Source organism: Antechinus flavipes, chromosome 2, assembly GCF_016432865.1.
Source record: "Antechinus flavipes isolate AdamAnt ecotype Samford, QLD, Australia chromosome 2, AdamAnt_v2, whole genome shotgun sequence".
Lineage (NCBI taxonomy): Eukaryota > Metazoa > Chordata > Mammalia > Dasyuromorphia > Dasyuridae > Antechinus > Antechinus flavipes.
The window spans coordinates 339,133,109-339,154,023 of record NC_067399.1 but is presented as its reverse complement, the minus strand read 5'-3'; the positions used below and the strand labels follow the sequence as shown (position 1 = coordinate 339,154,023).

Genomic DNA, 20,915 nt, shown 5'->3' with positions numbered 1-20,915 from the left:
GTCAGTTTGAACATTGCCTCCACTCACTGTGTTGCTTTTTACTCCACATCTCAAATAATCTGCTATTCAAGGCAGTGCTCTCAAATACAATATACTATTTGGCATACCGTTAAAATATGGAATAGTTCTTTTCTTTAATTTATTATTCTGATGTATCTGATATATTTAAGTAAAATGAAGTAAGATCCTTATTTATAATAAACTGTGAGTAGCATATATCAACATTGATTAACAGATGTAAAATGAGATTCTAGATTAATAAACATCATTGATACTTTGAAGGGAATGTGGAAATATAATAAAACTTCCATTTCTCCCCCTCATTTCCTTTTGCAGAATTATAAAGAAATAATTTTTACTTAGTATTCTAGTCTTTGGATTCACTTGAATGAAATAAATCTTGCCAGTACATAATCAAGTATGAAGAAGCTAGTGTCTTAGCCTGAAAACTTTTTGTAACAGTTTTTTCAAAGGCTGAGGCAATTTCTAATGGTAAACTAAATTAAACTTCAAGCAAGAGCTCTGATCTCCCTAAAGAGAGAATTATGATGATGACTACACAAAGAAAGAAATCCTTTTGACTAATCTAATTAAGAGCAATCCTTTCCCATATTTTGACTTTACTAGGAAAATGATTTTCCAAGGTATATAAATAAACATTTAAAATTACTATTATTTTGTTTGATAAATCAGCAATTGTTACCTAAATTTGAATTCCTTGTTAAATCTTGGTTGCAGAATTTTGTCTTTTTCTGAAGATCACATGCAGACCTTGCTCAGGCACCCAGTTTCAATTGACAGGGGTAACTCTGCCATTTGAATCTCCCTTCAAGTGGCAATACTTAACACACACACACATACACCCCCACATACACACACCCCTGCACCGCATGTTTGTGTGTCCCCAATGTTTCCAACAAATCTGAAACCTAAAATGAAAAGGATTGATTTCTGCCCTCCACACTACTATGTGATGAGGTAGAAATAAATAAATAAATATTTTTAAGTTGGGGAGAAATCAAAAATATAAGACTGGGAAGAATACCTGAATCTGACCAATCACATGCCAAAAAATTTGTGATGGTGAGACAAATTTAAAGATGCTGGGTTCAATGCTCAAAATAGCTCATAGAAGGGAAAATTCCAAACTAACAGAAAAGATAATAGGCAATAAGAACCAGCTTAGAAGACAACTACCAAATATAGGCCTGTTTTCTTATTTTTTTTTAATTTAATTTTATTTAATAATAACTTTGTATTGACAGAATCCATGCCAGGATAATTTTTACAAAGCATTATCCCTTGCAATCACTTATGTTTCGTTCCCCCCCCCCCCCCCCCCCCCCCCCCCCCGTTTTCTTATTTTTAACATAGCTTTATGAGAATGTCTTAACATGAATTGAAATCTGTGATGGCTGCAGGATGATGGTTCTTGCAGCTTTTTTGTAGAAAATTTTCTATGGTAGGTAACATTACAGCAAAAAACTCACTGAAAAGTATAGAGAATATAAATATAAGATCCTGCTGTCTATTCTTAATTAAGAAAAAAAGTATGATTAGTAAAACAAAATACTGTATAAATGGTTCTTTTAAAATAGATTAAGGGCAGCTAGGTGGCTCAGTAGATAGAGTGCTGGGTCTAGAGTCAGGAAGACTCATCTTCCCGAGTTCAAATCTGATCCCAGCCATTTCTTAGCTGTGTGACCCTGGGTAAGTCATTTGACCCTGTTTGCTTCAGGTTCCTTATCTGTAAAATGAGTTAGAGAAAAATCCAGTATTCTTGCCCAAGAGAACTTCAAATGAAGTCACAAAAAGCCAAACATGACTGAAAAAAACAAAGTGCTTCCCAAGTCATGTTAAAATCATAAAAGATTAAATGACTTTTCTCTCTTGCAGAAATAGCAAATAAGACATAAAACATAGGTAGTTTCTACTGTCTGGAATATACTGCTACATATTTCTAGCCTCTTAGAAGCTCTTTCTCTCTCTTTTTTCAAAGCATAGCTGAAATCTCTCTTATTTTACAAGGCCTTTCCTGATTCCTTCAGTTACTACAGTGTTCTTTCCTTCTTGAAATTTCTTGTATTTCCTTATCTGCGTACATTTTGTATTCCTCCAATTGAATGTAAACTTATTAATGCTCAGGATATTTTCATTTTTATCTAACTCCAGAACCTAAAATAAAATAAGTTAAGTGACTTGCCCAGGGTCACACAGCTAGGAAGTGTTAAGTGTCTGAGACCTGACTACAGGGCTGGTGCTCTATCCTCTGTACCACCTAGTTGCCCCTAGATTTTTCTTAGTAAACACAGTGGAGTGGTTTGCCTTTTCCTTCTCCAGTTCATTTTACAGATGAAGAAACTGAGGCAAACAAGGCTAAGTGGGTTGCCACAGCTAGTATCTGAAGTTAGATCTGGATTCCGGATGAGGGGTTTCCCTGACTCCAGGCCAAACTACTCACAATGACACCTAGCTGCCCATTCACATGACATAGGAAATGTAATTGGATGGAGATTTTCAGTATATAAATTTTAGACAGGTATTACAGATGGACAATGAGCCTCGTGAGACTAGAATAAAATAGGAAAAGATCACGCTTGTTTATATTTGGAAAATTATAGTATTCTGATTAATTTCAAATTGCTTTCTTCCATTAAATGTTCATGTTTTAGACATTAAAATCCTTTTGGTGCTACTATATGACTGAAAATCCTGGATTATGACATTACTAATATGCAAATTACGAATGACAGATTGTGGAAAGAAGGAAGGAAATGAACAACTATTAATTGTCAGGCTTGGCAAGTGAAACATTTCCATTTGAATTGTCTTAGGAAGATACTAAAGATCTCCTGGCACCCAAAGTCCTCTCTCAAAATGAACTGCCAAGCATTCAAACTATTGCAGAAAGCAAAACTCTAATGGACTAGCCACATAGCCTGCATGCCAAATGTATTTTTATCTAAATGACTACTATATGGAGAACTCACAGATGCTTAAGTCCTCACACAAAGATCAGAAAAAATGAGACAAGGACACTCTCAAGGTCTCTCTGAAGAACTTTAGTATCATTTGTAAGACATGGGAGACTCTGGCACAGGACATCAAAGAAGGTGCTGTGCTCTATGAACAAAGAAGAATCAAGGCAGCTCAAAGGAAATATAAGACGTGCAAATCTAGAGACAGCTCTATCTCAAATGTTTAAATATACTATTTTTGCCCAACCTGTGGTAGAGCCTTGCAATCTAGTATTTCAACCTAGTACTGGTCTGATCAACCATAGTTAAACATACTGTACCTTGAACTCAACATCAAGTATGAAGGATGAACAACAATTGCCAAGCACTATGCTGCATGCTGGGGATATAAATACAAGCAAAAAGAAAGATGGTCAAAGAATTTATATTCTAACAAAAGGAGATAATACCAAAAAGGCAAATGAAAAGACAGGTAGGGATGATGAAGATTCTTTTGCAGGCGCATGGTTTTGAAGTTCAGAATCTAGAAAAAGGACCCACCTAGTATGGGACTATTTCCCTCTTGTACCTTCTTTTCTCTGAAGAAGGCCTGATGAGCTCTTAAAAGGTAACACCATTATAGCAGAAAGAGAGAGTATCATTGGTTAGCCTGGGAAGCCACCAGGGAAGTGCTACTGGAGCAGTTCCAGTGGCAGCAGCTGAAGTAGACAAGCCAAAAGGGGAGTTACTAACAGCAGAAAAGAGATAATCAGAAGAGCACCTTTGACTGTTTGACTAGCAAATCCTGTGCAGAGGTGAAATGCAAAACAGCATTTAATTGGCAGTTTTGAAAACACTATTTGCCTTCTAACAAGGCCTCTGAACTGACAGAACTAGTAGAGATGAGTGAATTTCTAATGCATGTGGTTATCAAGGCTATCATTTTTTCCATGTGGAAATAAAAGGTCCTGATAGATGACTGGTTCAAGGTTTGTTTGGGCTGTTTTCTTTACTTCTCTGCTTTGGGGAAACTAATTTCCTAGCTGAGAAGTCTGACAACTCCATAGTTGTGTGAACTCAGAGCAAACTATCAGCTTACATGGCCTTTGTCACTGAAGTATACATGTGTGTAAATATAAATACACATCACACAAAAAACTTTACAATTTACATCATGGACTTATACATTAAAATTGGGGAATATCTGAGAGAAATTTGCTCCAATAGTGGTGATATTATAGTACTAGTTATTTTCAACCGATTTGTCATCAATTTCTTTATTTTGTCCTAAATTGGCAAAGATGAATAACATGTTATTGTGAATGCTGTAGTTTGCTTAATAAGGGCACAATAATTTTGTATGGCCATAGTTCTGAGTTTCTTCCTTTGCTGGATCACATTACTATTTATCCTAGCCAAATAGTTGACCTATAGAGTAAATGGGAAAAATCATTATAAAAAACATCATTTGGAACATAGTCTGGGGAGTGTGGTTAAAGATGAGGGAAAATGAACATTAGCATCAAAGTACAGTAATGTTCTGCCAGAAGAAAGTGACATTAGCTAAATTTTAGTACATGAAGCATAACTTATGTTGACTCTCATCAAGATTGAAGGAAGAAGGAAACTTCTCTTTACTGAAGCTGTGTTCCCTTTAAGATTACTACTCTGAACCTGTGCTCCTTTTAGTGAAATTGTTCCCTTTAAAATTAAATTGTGTCTCCTTTTTGATCTGAGAGATCAGGATCTCCCAGGCTTCAAGGAATCTAGAGAGAGGGCCCATCCTCCCAGGATGAGAGAAGCTACACTATTCAAGGGCAAATCAACTCCCATTGATCTTTTTGAAATTCTAAATTCTCATTCAATTGAGAAATCCTGGTCTGAGCAGCTCAGGCTGACCCTGCTCACCAAGAGCTACCCATATAACAGATTTCCTTAAACTCACTCCTTGCTGAGACCCAAAGCAAGAACATGCCATATCAAGGAACCTCTCTCTCCCTTTGGCATAGCAACTTGCTAGGACCCTGTACCCAATGAGAAGGCATTCTCTTTTCATTATTAACCCCTCTTTATCTTTCTATCAGGACTCCTCTGTTAGACTTTTACTTTTCTGTCAGGACCTTGCCCTTGAGCAAGTTAGCCTCCTAGCAAAGGCTGACTTCTCAGTGCCAATAAACTGCTTTTTGCCAGTCTAACTTTTCAGGTTTGTAAATTCTTTTACGAAGGACCTGCACTGACCACAAGGGGTTCCCACAACTCTCTGCCCTGCACTGAACCTCATCAAAGGTAACTCAGTTTCACCTTGAGCCAATGAAAACAATGGCAGTAATATGAGTATTATATTATTAATATTTGTAGGTGGATGATGAAGGTTCCGGGAATGACTGCCCCATACTTGCATTTAAATATTTCTTGAATAATGTGAGGGCCAATGCTTTTTCCTTTCAAAGATCATTTTAGTAGTTTCTAGAACCACTGACTTAATCTACTTTCTAGGTCAATATTTCAGTTTTTATAGAATTAAGCTAAAGGAGATTTCTCCCCATCCCCATATTTATGATAATTTAATATGTACTCTTGCTTTAGTGTCCTCAAACATATACTCAATAGTATTTACCACACTGTGGTCAATGAACTACTTGTAGTATGACTTGCTCTTCCCTATGACTCTTCTTTTTTTTGCTGAAGCAATTGAGGGTAAGTGACTTGCCCAGGGCCACACACCTAGGAAGTATTAGTGTCTTTGGCTGGATTTGAACTCGGGTCCTCCTGATTTCAGGGCCAGTGCTCTATCTACTGTGCTATCTAGCTGCCTCCCATGTCTCTTCTTTTGATCTCTATGTAGTTTTGTATGATGTTTATATGTGGGATCATTACTGGGGAAAAAGGAATAGTGAGAAGGATAAAAAATGTTTGATAACCTTCAAGGGATCAATGAAGAAAGTTCCTTTTCTTTCAAATTAGGAAGATTGTCTCTTTATTGTTTCCTATTTGTCTGACTGCTTTCTTCTCAATCTCTTTTGCTTACTCACGAATGAATGAATGGTAATTTACTAAGCACTTAACTGTATATAAAACATTGTACTAAGCTCTGAGGATAAAAAAAGAAAAGCAAGATAATTCCTTCTCTCAAAGAGTTCACATTCTAATAGGGGAAGACTGCACACATACAAGATTTTAGCTGTTTGTCAAATGCAAGGCCCCATGTTCTTTAGGATGGAAATGAATCTTCTTTAATGTTATTTCTTATGTTGAATTGTTAGATAGTAACAAGAACTTTGGCAGTGGGAATTATCTGCTCTGGGTTTTCAGTACGTGTGACTACAGGAAGAAGGGGCTCAGAAGCATTTGTTACGTTCTATGTCTAGGAAATCAGATGATTTGGATGACGGTCTCTATCAAATCTTCTAACTTTGGGTGTTACTCAGGACTGTCCTGGATCCTCTTTTCTTTGCCCTCTTATTTGTTGACCCTATTTGTGCTCCCATGATTTTAATGATCATTTCTAGGCAGATGACTTCAGATCTATCAATCCTACTCTTCTGAATTACACTCCTGAAATGATACATTTCAGAGTGGATGTTATACTGATAACTCAAACTCAACATGTCCTTAATAGAACTCATTATCCTTTTACCTATTTCTTTTGAGGGTACCACCATTCTTCCAGTCTCTAACTTCAGGATTATCCTCCATTCCTCATTTTCTTTTACCTCACATCTGCAAAAATTTTGTCATTTCTATTTCTACAATATTTTCCCCTTTCTCCTTAATCAACACATCTACTCTCCTAGTTCATCAGATTCCACCCAGATTATTGCATTTAGCTTTCTTGCTTTATGTATTTAAATGCTCCAATCGATTCTCAATATTGCTGCTAAAATGTTATATCACTTCCCTACTTAGATCCTAGCGGCAACCTGGTCTTCCTAGGTTAAAACAGAGATGCCTGTGTTTTGTTTTAAAATACTTTCTCAGCCTTGCTTTAACCTATTTTTCTAGCCTCATTCATTATACATTACTTCCCTTCCTGCATGTTACAGTCCTCCCAGACTGGCTTGACCCTTTTAGGTTTTAATGCCCGGAATATACTTTTTTTTTTTTTTTAAACATTTCTGTTCATTTAACTTTTTTTATAAAGCTTTTTAAAAAATTTTCAAAACATATGCATAATTTTCAACATTCGGCCTTGCAAAAATCTTATGTTCCAATTTTTTCTTCTTTCTTCCCCCAATCCCCTCCCCCAGATGACAAGTAATCCAATATATGTTAACATGTACAAATACAACTTTCCACAATTATCATACTGCATAAGAAAAATAGATCAAAAAGGAAAAAAAAAGAGAAGGAAAACAAAATGCAAGCAAACAACAACAAAACATGAAAATACTATGTTGTGATCTATATTCGATCCCCACAATCCTCTCTCTGGGAGCAATTGTACCATCACAAGAACATTGGAACTGGCCTGAATCATCTCATTGTTGAAAAAGATTAGAATTGATTATAGCTTAATCTTGCTGTTGCTGTGTACAATGTTCTTTGGTTCTACTCACTTCACTTAGCAGCAGTTCATGTAAGTCTCTCCTGGCCTCTTTGAAATCAACCTGCTGGTCATTTCTTATAGAATAATAGTGGAGTATACTTTTTCCTCATTTTCAGGCTCATAAAATCTTTCTTATTCTTCAAGACATAGCTCAGGCATTACTTTCTCTTTCCTGATTCTTCCCAAAGGTTAGTGACCTTACTACCTTAATTTCATTTTCTTTATTTTGTTTTTCTCTGTATACTTTTCTCTTTACTTGATAGCTTCCCCAATAATGTGAGCTCCTTGAAAGCAGGGACTGTTTAATTTTTTGACTTTGAATCTATAGTGTTTACCACTATTTGACATGTAGCAGGCATGTAATAAATGCATTTTTATTGAACAAAAAAAATTTGCTTCAGAATAAATTGTATAATCTTTTCAAGCACAGACTTTCCTATCTATTGTCTTTCTATCTATTTCAAACACCTGGATATGACCCCCTGGAAAATCCTAATAGAGATCCCTGTACAATAGTCTAAGACAGTTATACCAAAACATCTTATTAAGGGATCTGGTACATTTACATAATACAATATTTTATTGTAGTTTTACAGAATAAAATATTTCTTTTTAGGCTATTCTAATTAATGAATGGATTTGATTAAATTTAATTTTAGGGTAGGTATGAGTTTGCTATCTGGTGCTAAAAGAAAAAATGACTCAGGATAAATAAAAGAAATAAAGTACTGGCAGGGATCTGGGTATTAAAAAGACAGTTAATTTTTTTTCAGATATACAGAAACAAAGAGTTATTATCAAGTCTTTTCCCAAGAGCAAAGAATAAAATCAGAAAGCAGTAGATAATGACTATATTTAACCATTTGTTTATTTATAATAGGATTACATTTTTATAGAAAACAATCAATCAAGGCAATATGTGATATGCTAAAAAGTTCTTAGCTAAAAATCTATTCATTATATGTGTGGCTCATATTTTTTAATATAGCAAAGAAATGTATACTCAAAGTTTTGAATACATAAAGAAAAATTTTTCCTTTACCTCCGAGATATTATCTCATCACTGCCACTAGAGGGACTTTTAGACAAAGATCTTTATAAATCACATTCTGTTCTGGAAATTTAAATCTTTAGTTTCTCCTGCATTTAAAACGAGCATTTTAATTATTCTTGTAATTTAAATGACCAATTTTCCAAGGATATTCATTCTAACATCAATCTTGATAACTACCAATTCCTTGACTATTTATGGTTAGATGATTCCTTAGGAACACTGATATTACATGACATCTTCCCATATCTGAATGGAAATAATGCTAAATATCAAGAGGATTAAGTACTTGGTAGCTAAAGCTTTCAAGGTCACCTAAGTGCACAACGTGGTCTTAAATTAGAGTGGATTCAGAGTTCTGCTTCAATCTGGATCAATCTGGAAGTTAGATCAGGTCAGTCCTAAATGATCACAAGGACTTGGTCGGTTGATTGTTGGCCTTTGTTCTCAGAGGATCAAAATGACATCATGATGTTAGAGTTAAGTTACAATGTGTCTAAATTGTTGTGAATGTGGTTATGAATGTGAACTTTGAATGTTCTGCCACAGACACAATAGTTCCTACGGACATTTGGGATATCTTCTCTAATTTCACACATCTCATATTTCTTCTAAGCTTTGCTAATAGAGCACAGCAGTTTTTCTAATAATGTTATGCCATGCTGGGCAATCCTGTGCCAGTGTCTCCCATGTCATTCAATCAATTCTAAAATTCTTAAGAATTTTGGTTTCATATGGGTCTCTTGGCCTACTCCTACTTTGGATCCAGCTGCTACAAAGTAGCTAAGGAATTACCAGGGTTGACAGAGCAGGAAGTAGAGGAAAGGGGCATAATCTCATAACTGGATGAGACCTAAAAGGGCATCTGGTCTAATATGTACCTGGGTAAGAATCCCACTGATAACATCTCCCCCAAATGTTATCTAACCCTTGATTTAAAATCTGTAGTATGATACCTAATCCATCCTGAGGCAGTCCAATCTATTTCTGGATGCCTCTAATTATTGGGAAATTTTTTCTCACCCCAAATCTTTATATTCCTCTGCTTCTTTCACACACTGTTCCTACTTCTGCCCTTTCAGGCCAAGCAGAACAAGTTGAATCTTTTTCTATAATAGAGTCCTCCAAACAATTGGAGATAGTGATGATGATCGATGATGATATTCTTCTCCCTGTCACTTCTCAGCAAGTCTCTTCTCTAAAGTTCCCACTTCCCAATTTCTTCAATCATATTTTCAATTCCTTCCACCAGTTCTATGCTAACCTAAAAGATCTCCCTTACTTTAGCTATCTTTCTCTAAAAATCATCAGATCATCGGTGTTCTTCCTAAAATGTGGCACAAAGTCAAGTGATACTAGAAAGAATGCTTCAAATCTGGGAAGATGACTTTGGCCGGATGGTCAAGTCTAACTGTGTGACCCTGGACAAATTACTTAACCTCTCAGCAAAATAAGAATAAACAATATAAACAATATAATATAACAATAAAACTTCTAGTACCACTTCATATGATTCTTTAAGGATCAAGTAACTAGAAAATCCTTAATTTAGATGTTAGCAATTATTATTTAATTAATGCCTGTTTCTTGATGATATAAAATCAACAAAAAGAAATGTTTGAATTATTTGTAATATACCACAGGTAATCTGAACAGAGTAGAGTACAGCAGGACTATTTTCTCTTTATTTTTTTATTTCTGATTTTCTTATTGCAGATAAAAATCACTTTAGCTTTACTAGGGTGACACATCACACACTTTGCATTTTAATGGACTTTGTAGTCCATTAACTCACCAGCTCTTTTTCAGGTAAAATCATCGTTTATTTGTAGATCTGCCCATCATTTATTTGTAGATATGATTTAAAAAAAAAAACCTCAGGTGAAAGTTCTCTCTATTAAACTTCATTTTACTATATTGGGCCTAATATTTCATCCTTCCTAAGTTTTGTACCATATACAAATTACATAAATATGATATCTATGCCTTTATTCATATTGCTGACATAAGTTATTAAATAGTACATAGCCAATCACAGATCTGGATCACTCTAGTAGAAACTTCCTTTCAAGATAATATTGAACCATTGATAAATCATTCTTTAGGTTTGGCAGTTCAATCAATTCTGTATCATCTCTCTGTCTTGTCTACAAGAATTGATGGAGAGACTTCAAAAAATTTTGACAAAACTTGAAGTAAACTATTTGTACAGAATTTTCCTTTACCTGCTAGTCTTGTCATAAAAAAAAGGAACGGATTTAGTTTAGCATGACCTGTTCTTGATAAAGCCATGCTGACTATTTATGTTCATCTTTTGATCTTCTAGATGGTTGCTAAGTATCCTTTATTTTTTCTTTTAGAAACAGAAGTCAATTACACTGACTTATAATTTTCAGATTCTACTTTTCCCTTTTTGAAAAATTGGAATATTTGCCCTTTTCCAGTCAGTCAATCAATAAACATTTAAGTACCTTCTATGTACTAGGCATCATGTTGGATATAAAAATAAAGGTAAAAGTCTGTCTTTACTTTCAAGAAACTTACAGTCTGATGGGGAAGATAACAAGGAAACAAATATGTTCCACAACCAAGTTATATATAGGATAAATTGAAAATAACAGAGGAAATCTTTAGAATTAAGGTGGGATTTGAATTGTGATTTGAAGGAAGCCCAAGAGCCTGGAGATAGAGAGACGAGAAGGTAGTTTTGTTGGAAGAACAGCAAGTGGCCAATGTCATTAGATCTCAAAGTATGTGGAGGAGTGTAATGTATAAGAAGACTGGAAAAATAGGAAGGAATTGAATTATAAAGAGCTTTGAATAACAGAGGATTTTATATTTGATCCTGGAAAGAATAAGGAGCCCTTGGAGCTTCATAAATATGTATGTATGAAGATATGTTTAACATGATCAGATCTGCTCTTGGCACCAAGGTGGTAACAGTCGTTATCAGAAAAAAGAAGTATTATAAAGATAAAATTCATAGGTCTTTGCAACAGAATGAATTTTGGGACTAAAAGAGAGTGACAAATCAAGGATGACATCTCTGGGAGGCTGGGTGGCCAAGAGCTTGGTGGATCCTTTGGTAGTCTTTGGTTGTCCTGTGGCTCTTTTCCCATTTTCTACAGTTCTCTTTATTAGTGATTACATGGGGTGGCCTGGGTACCTAAGACATCTCACATTATCTAGTTAAAGGCAAATATATGACCCCTTATAGTAGAATCAGGGTCATTTTTGTGTGAGACAACTCACTTAAAAAGAGTTAACTTCTTCAAGGAACATTGTCTAGTTATCATAATTGTAAAAAGTCTATGTGAATACAGCCTGAATAGAAAAAAGATGTAGAATAGCTACATGGTCTTTTGTGAAACACAGTCTAGATGGAGATATAATGTCTTCTTGCCTAGAGATCTCACCATAAAGCAAGAATTGAAGATCTACCATAGTGGATTGTTTTTTTAAAGGAACTTTTTTTGTTTTTCAAAATACATGCAAAGGCAGTTTCCAACATTCATCCTTGCAAAACCTTGTGTTCCAAATTTTTCTCCCCTCTCCCGCAAGTAATCCAATATAAATTAGATATGTGCAATTTTTCTAAACATATTTCCACATTTATCAAGAGCATGAGTATTTTGAAAGAAGATTAAGGTTACAATGTCAAGGTGGCTGTAAAGACAGCTAAGTTACCTCCCCTGTTTAGTAAATCCCTAACTGAGAGGTGGTCTAGCTATTCTATAAAACTGAATGAAATCTGTGAAGTGCTTCTTCTCCTCTTTTACTTTTATCATTGTCTGCAAATAATAGTTTTTTTTTTTAATTTTGCTCATCACCCTTGATATAAAATCTGTGATTAACCATAACTTCTTTGTGATGAATATTTCTATATTTGTTGCCTAAAAACATTGCGAAAGGAGGATTCAAATGATGAGCTAGAAATTCACAGAATTTAATCAAGTCAATCATTCAAATATAATCATTCAAATCTCTGTTCAAAATATTTGGGTTTCTCTCTACTCAGGTTTTCTAAAGCTGTAGTAGAAGATCTTTTAGATATATATACTTATAAAGACTAATAAAAATCATCACCAGAAGATGTTCTCTCTCTTTCTTCATATATATATATATAGCAGAAAAGTGAGACCAATTATCCCCTAGGCTAAAGAGCAAACACTGTTATAATTAGAACCAGGTGTGTTAGACCTGCAGTGGTAGGGTGGAAGCAGGAATAAAAGGAAGGTCATACTCCTGAGCCATCCTGGGAGAAGAGAAAGATGTGATCTGGAAAGAATCAGCTCTTTACTTTTCTGTTGGGAGAAGGAACAAACCACAGGGCCACTTACTACATTTTTAGCTTATTGAATGGAAGATAAAGTCATTTGCCTCTAATTTGGGAAATAGAGAATCAGTAATGTATCCTCTTCAAATTCTAGCTAATTCAGAAACCACTGACACTTAAAGAGCAGGTAAAGAACACAAATGGCAAATATATTAAAAAAAAAATCTTTGCAACTAGGTAGCCTCAGTGGATGGAGAGCTGAATTTGGAACCAGGAAGATCTGAGATCACAATTGCAGCCTCAGACTCTGACTAGCTCCATGACCCTGTGCAAGTCATCTCAGTTGCTTCATTATGTTATAGAGATAATAGCACCTGCCAACCAGAGGTGTTGTGAGGATCAGATAAAATAATATTTGTAAAGCACTTTGCAAATCCTAATGGTCCAATTGTTTTTCAGTCATGTCTAACAATTTGTGGCCCCATTTGGGGTTTTCTTGGCAAAGATACTGAAGAGATTTGCCATATCCTTCTCCAGCTCATTTTATAGATGAGGAAACTGGGGCAAACAGGATTAAGTGATTTACCCAGGGTCACACAGCTCAATTAGCAGCCTCATTTGAACTTAGGTCCTTCTGACTCTAAGATTTGGCAATCTATTCACTCTGACAATTTAGCTGTCTCAGTGCTATTTATTATTTTTAGCCATTATTAAGGATGGATGTAATTTCTCCAATTATTATGAATTAATCATCATAATTTGTCCTTTTGTGTGAAGGACATTGTTTCTCCAGATCATTATATCTTTTTGGATTTCTAGTAAGACTAATTTATTGACATACTTCTCAGTTCAGAGGAATTGTTACTTTTTGATGTTGATTTGCCTCTTTAATAATAATTTGCCCCTTTTTCTGGGCAGGCAATTTTGTCATAATGATAAAATGCAAGGCAATACCTTCACATTTGTTTCACTCTTGTGAATTCAAACATAGTGTTCAGCCAGTAAATGCAGATTTATTTTTAAAATATTTAATATAAACACACAGACAACAGCTGCTAATTAGTTTCCTATTTTACCTGCAACAGAAAATATAAGCTAAAACATTCTAAGATGAATAAAAATTATAGAGAGGAAAAGAGAAAAGGTTCTAGAATTCTGAAATCTAGGATCAGTTGGATATTTATATTAGTATGAACATGATCAAACAATGGCTCAGGTTATGTATTCAAGATGAGACTAAATCTCTACCTTTGTGGGAAGCAGAATTAGGCCTCTCATGCTTTCCTTTGTACTTGCTTCTCAGGGGATTCAGCTGAAATCTTACTCTTCATAGTTTATAGATGACCCCTGGGGCATGGCCAAATCTCCTCAGCCTCTATGAACAAGTGAAATGAAGAAAACTGGAGGCCAGGGATAGAGTGACTTACAAGTCCAATGTCCCCACTTCTAACCTAGCTCTGACTTTAAATTCAAGTCCATAGGTTGGATTCTCTGTAAATTTTCCCTTGTACATAAGCAGTTCCTGACTTTAGAAGGATCGATTTTCAACAGTTCAATTCTAAATCAACTGTTTGAAACTCACAAGACACTTACCTATTAAAACAATACCATAAATGACGGTTGGAGTCTGAGGTCAACTCATGAAGGCTTATTTAGTATAAAATTTACTTAAAGTACATTTTAAGTACTGAAGAGCTTAAAGTATCATATAGCATAGATCCAGACCTGGAAAGGAGTTGGCAGTTACTGATTCCGTCTTTTTATAGGAAAATGAAGATGTAGGAAGTCATATAGGGAGTAAAGGGGCAGAGGTGGGATTTGAATTTGAGCTTTGTGACTCCAAGCTTGTGACTCTTTCCAACAACTATTTCGAGTTTCAGAGCTATGAGACATAAAGGAGAAAAAAGGAGGATTGGTCAAGGAAGCTCTGGTCACTGGTCTAACATAATTTGGAAAGTGATAGTCTCTTCTCTTACTACTCTGTTCATATTCTCTTCTAGAGAATCAGTGTACCTTTTCCAGGATCCCATGTTATGCTGCCTCAACTCCCTTCTGTAGCCCTCCCATTTAGCAGGTCTACCTCTGAATTGATACTTACTATCATCTCCTCAATGTATTCACATAGTTAAGTGTTAGGAAGAAAACAACTAGATTGAATAATTTACATTCAAATATGAATAACTTAGTTTCCATTAACTGTAGAGGGCTAGAACTCTGAAGAAATATACTTGAAACAAGGATACTTACAACAAGGTGTTAACTCAGTGGAACTGATGAGATAATGGTTCTCTAGTTTACAGATATTTAGTATTTAGTATAGTAATGTGATGGTTCTCTAGTTCATACATACTCAATATGCTGTAATGATGTAATTGTAATAGGGTATTTAAGGGCTGAGATTAAGTGGGGACACAGTCAGTCATAGTGAACAGACTGTGAAGGAGACAGATTTGAGACTCAAGAATAAAGACTTTAGACTCTATTCTGACCATCCTGCTGAGACCATCCAGAGAACCTCCAGAAAGCTAGCCCGAACATTACAATTAATTAACTAGATCACTAACTAGATCAAAGTAATTTTTATTACAAAGTGATGCTCATTAATAAGCTAAATGGATATCTAATAGAAATTCATATAGTATAATAATGTGAAGTGAAAAAATCCAGATGGCCATCTGCTGAATTAGGAACTGTCTGAAAGGTACCATATTAGCAATAATTCAAATTGACTTCTCTTTGGTATTGAACTTCTAATCTTCATCAAGTTTGCTATGGGAGCTGAATTACCTGTCAATGTGATTGCTCTACTGGGGTATCTTTTAGGTAAAGCTCTAGGGAGTATGGCAGAGGAAGGAAGAACTCTTGGATTTGAAGACAGGGGATCAAGGCTCTACTCCAGCTCTGCCATTTACTACCTTTGAACTTGCACAAGTTACTTCCCTTATTGGGCTTGTTTCCTTATGTAGGCAGCAGGGAAGGTAATCAATTGAGTTCATTCCTCCCCTTTGGAAGGTCATGTTCAAGGCTTAATCCTGAAGGACTTGGTACTTTGGAATGATGCAGCAGTTTCTTGTCCTGGAAGGGAGTGGGGCAACAATGAGAGAACGATACATCAAGGAAGAGCAAGAGCAATCAACTCAGTACTCCTTAAAAGAGGGTACCTCTTCAGTTTAGAGTATGCTCAAATGGCTATAAATGGTGCATACTTTTTGACCCAGAAATACCACTACTAGCTCTGTATCCCAAAAAGATCAAAGGAAAAGGAAAAGGGCCTATCTGCACAAAATAGTTATAGCAGCTTTCATTTATTTATTTATTTATTTATGTGCAAAGATTTGGAAATTGAAGAGCTGCCTATCAATTGAGGAATGGCTGAACAAGTTGTAGTATGTGATTGTGGTAGAATACTGTTGAGTTAAAAAAAATGATAAACAAGATGTTTTCAGAAAAACCTTGGGAAGACTTATATAAACTGATGCAGAATGAAGTGAACACACTTAATAACCATATTTCAAGATGATCAATTGTAAATAACTTAGCTATTTTCAGTAAAGAATGATCCAAAACAATTCCAAAGGATTTAAAATAAAAAATGCTATCCACCTTCCAGAGAAAGAATTAATGTAGTCTGAATGCAGATTGAAACATACTTTTAGAATTTTTTTGTTGTTTTTGTTTTTCAGGGGAGGGGGGGGAAATTTATGTTTTCTTTTGCAACATAACTAATACAGAAATACGTTTTGTATCAATGTACACATATAATTTATATCTAATTGTTTGCTATTGCAGAAAGGAAATCTGGAACTCAATTTTTTATGTGTGTTAAGGCAAGTGTTAAGGTTAAGTGACTTGCCTAGGGTCACACAGCTAGCAAGTATCAAGTGTCTGAGGCCAGATTGGAACTGAGGATCCATTACACTACTTAGCTGTCCCTGGAACTCAGTTTAAAAAAATGAAAGCTAACATTTGTTTTTACATGTTATTTAAAAAATGTGAAAATTACTTTTAAAAAAGTGACTCATCCTCTCTTTGAAATGTTTGGCATGTAACTTTATTTCTGTCTCGCTCTCTCTAGGACTTCTAGAAAAGGACAAGGAGGGGGCTAACTGCAGTTTTGTATATATGTGTTGCACAAGTGAACTTGAGCCTGGGTCTCTGGCTACTTTTTCTTATTTATGTTTCTTTCTCAGTGATCTTGCAAAAATTAGAAGAGAATAATTTGGGTGGCTGACTCGGGGAGTTCCTGAGTTGATGTCAGCTGTAAGGAGCACCTTATGGTACTTACCACAAGATAGTTACCTTAAGATACTGTTTGGACAATGCATTGGCAAGGTGAAGGTGAAATGCTAAATTAATACTATCATAAACATGTCATTTTAAAAACCAACATTCCAGGAGAGTATAATATTCTATTGAAGACAAGGGACCCTGGCTCTACTCCAGCTCTGCCACTTACTACCTTTGAACTTGTGCAAGTTACTTCCCTTATTGGTCTTGTTTCTTTATGTAGTCAGCAGGGAAGGTAATCAACTGAGCTCATTCTCCCCTTTGGAAGATCACTTGCAAGGCTTAGCTCTGAAGAACTTGGGGCTTTGGAATGATGCAGCATTTCTTTGTCCCAGGAAGGGGGGTGAGGGCAACAATGAGGGAGGGATACATCGAGGAAGTATGCACAACCCCCCTCCCCCTCCCTTTCATTCTCCCTCCCCAAAGTAGCAAGAGCAATCAAAATATCTGGTATATGCAGTACCTTTTCACTCTCTTATAGATTCTAGGCATGAGCCAAATCTAAACTCTAAGTGATTTTCCAAAGGACTCCATGATAGTAATATAAAGAGCCTGAGACTTTGAGACAAACAGCTTATTCTCTTTTTTTTTTAGAGGCTAGGCTCTCCTAGGACTGAACCCTGTTTGCATCTGTGGTGGAGAGCTAGGAATCCTTTAATGGAAGAGAATAGCTCAGCCTCTTCTTTGGCCCAGAAAGGGCCCTCTGGTGTTATATCAGTGAGAAAGGGTATTAGTCCCTATGACCTCCAAGTTTCCTTACAACCCTAAATCTATGATCACATGTAATTAGCTGAGCTTGGTTAGTGATTAAAAAAAAAATTCTAAGCTCTCAAATTAAACTTTACAAAGTTCCTAGGTTCTTTATATCCCCATTCTCGGATCATTGTCCTCAGAAACTTTTTCTCCATGAAGTGAAGTGAGATAAGATGGATTTGGACCTTTTTGTGGGCTCCTAAGCACTATAGATGCTATTTGGATCCATGAGAAATTGTTACAATAGATATCACAAAACAAGGTCAATGTTTATTCTGGAAGTGCTCTTACCGAATCTTTAGGCAATCCATTGATAATATTTAATAAAAGAGCCAGTCAGAAAGTCCAGCCCTAGTGCTTTATAGATTCGTTCAATAGCATATATCCTTTGGAGGCAACAATTCCCTCTGCTATTTTTTCCTAACTGAAGAGGAAATAATTCATTGAAAAAAAAAAAAAAAGATCAGAAAGTATGACTTGCCAAAGCTAATTTAGTTTTCTTAGTGACAGAGGGGGGAAAGTACTTAAAACAGCACAGGATGTGCAGGCAGACTTGTCTTATAGATATTGGATTTCTGAAGTGCCTATTTATCTACAGCCTGGATTGAAAGATGCCTCCCCAATTTTATATAGTATAGAAAAATATCGATGGAATACCCAAATGCTAGAAAATAATAGTAACTAGTATCTTGTATTTTTAGTGAACTATTGTATGTTGGAATCCTTACTAACTGCTAACTAATTAGAGTTGATCTAATCTTACAAGAAGATGTTTTGGGCAGAACCTGAAACAAGGTACTAAGTAGAATTAATTAATACAAGGCCTGTGTTCACACCTTTACTCATTGGAGTTCAATGAGTTCACACCTCCCTTGAAGCTTTTTGGGCCAGAGAGCACTATGGGAGAAAACCCACAATCCCTCTCTTGAGCATAAATAGAGCTTCAATGGGCCAGTCAAGGAAGTTCTTCAGAGTGAAGAAGCTACAAGTTGAGATTTCACTGGAATGACATGAAGAGTGGAGCTGGCTGGAGGCTGAAGAAAGCAGAGGCAGAGGCTGAAGGACCAGACCTTTGGATTTGGCGACATTCGGAGAGAGCTCTTGGAACCAAGCAGAGAGATAGGCCTCTAAGCTAACCGGGCTATATTGGAGATAATAAAAGATCTGAACTTTTATCACCTGGCTGCGTTTTGAGACGAAAAAGCTCACAACAATTGTATATAACATGGTCAAAAAATTGATTTTTATCCATTTTCAATCAAGTACATCAATCAAGAAAACAACATCAAAATATACTAGGACACCTAATATTTGAAAACTTAAGATGTTTTTGACTTATGGAGTATCTAAGTTATGAAAACAACTGAATATGAATGTATATTATTATAATCTAGGTGTGAGAAAGTCTGGCTAAGAGAGAATACAACAGAATTCTGTGTAACAAAATTCTGTTTGTAACAAAGCTAACTGGATGTTTAATTCCCCCAAAAACCTGCCTTCTCACTTCTCATTTTGTCTTTCTTATCATTCCATATTCTGTCAGCTAGAAATCCTCTCAGATTTCTATTTTATCTTGTTCCTGTCCTTCACTGCCTGCCCAGGGAAGTGATTTCCCTAAAGGAAAATTTACTAAATGGAGTCAAAGGTAAAATGATCAGTGCTCATAGAGGTTAAGTAAGTCTATTTCTCAATATGCCTTTTTACCCTCTCTTCTTTCCTGGATGCTACTGCCTTTTCAAGATACAATTTCAGTGTTAAAATTAATATATTCTGCTCATTTCCCAGCTTTCTTTTTCTTCCTAGAGAAGTCATAAGTGAGCTGGAAAGCTCATTTTCTAGAATAATTTTTTGGACTCTTATTTCTGTTTCCTATACTAGGCAAACAACACTATTACTAATGCAAAGCCTCTTGGAAAAAATGATTTTTATTTTTACTTTTTACCTGGAAATGAGTACAAAAAGTGAATAAATTGCTTTTGTCTTTCCATCTCTAGCATCAGCACAATGCCAGGCACTTATTAGGGGCTTAATAAACAATTGATTGACCATAGCAATCTAGATTAGTTTAATATTTCAAAGTTGTGATTTTGTTGTTTGACATAACTGGAAATGATTCACTTAAGCTATGTAGAACTGCAAATGCTTTTGCAAATACAACAGTGATTTCCCACTGTACAGTTTTGGCCAAATGATGCAAGTTGTGGCTGTATTTCATGAAGAGAAAGACCTGGTTATTCAGCTAACTTATGAAACTTAAGAATTATCCTTAAAGATGGTCACATCATCTTAAATTTTTGCATAATGCAACAAAAATAAATTTAAAAAAACCTTAGCGGTAAAATGATAATAGCCCAAATAATGTAGAAGATTTTGGAAATGGTTATGAATTTAAACTTCTTGGTAGCTTAAACTCCTTGCCCACTGATTAGGCACTATTTGATTTTTATCTTGGAGTCCCTATTACTTAGCACAGTGCTGGACATATAGTAGGTACTTAACAAATGTTAACTGATTGACTGGTCATATAATTTGCAAATTTTAGGGAAAATCATAATAGTGGAGTTTTGCCAATACAGTATATCTCACATTATTGCACACAAATAGTGTAAGTGGGAGGATACCTACCTGCCTTCTAAAATCACCAATGACTTTCTAATTGCAAATGGTAGAAGATTTTGCTGAGGTTTTAAATTCTTTCATCACATAGCATTTGACATTATTTGGTTGTTGCTGAATTGTTTCAGTCATGTCAAATTCTTTATGACCCCATTTTGGGGTTTTCTTGGAAAGTCCATTTCTTTTTCCAGATCATTTTCCAGAATGAGGAAATTTAAGCAAATAGGGTAAATGATTTGCCCAGGGTGACACAGTCAATAAAAGTGAAGTCAGATTTGAACTCGGGAAGATGAGTCTTCCTGATTCCTGGCTCAGTGCTCTATCCACTGTTCCACCTAGCTGCTTGACACCCTTGGTTAACCTTTCTTTATTGAAACTCTTCTTCCTTGGCTTTTAAGTAGTCCTGCATTCTTCTTAATTGTTCATTGT

At 35.6% G+C, this 20,915-nt stretch overlaps 1 protein-coding gene across 16 annotated transcripts in view; it reads right to left on the bottom strand.

Annotated features, from left to right (window-relative positions):
- Positions 1-20,915, bottom strand: part of GPHN (gephyrin) — a 725,565-nt gene that overhangs the window by 47,088 nt on the left and 657,562 nt on the right. The gene's annotated exons all lie outside the window — the stretch shown is intronic.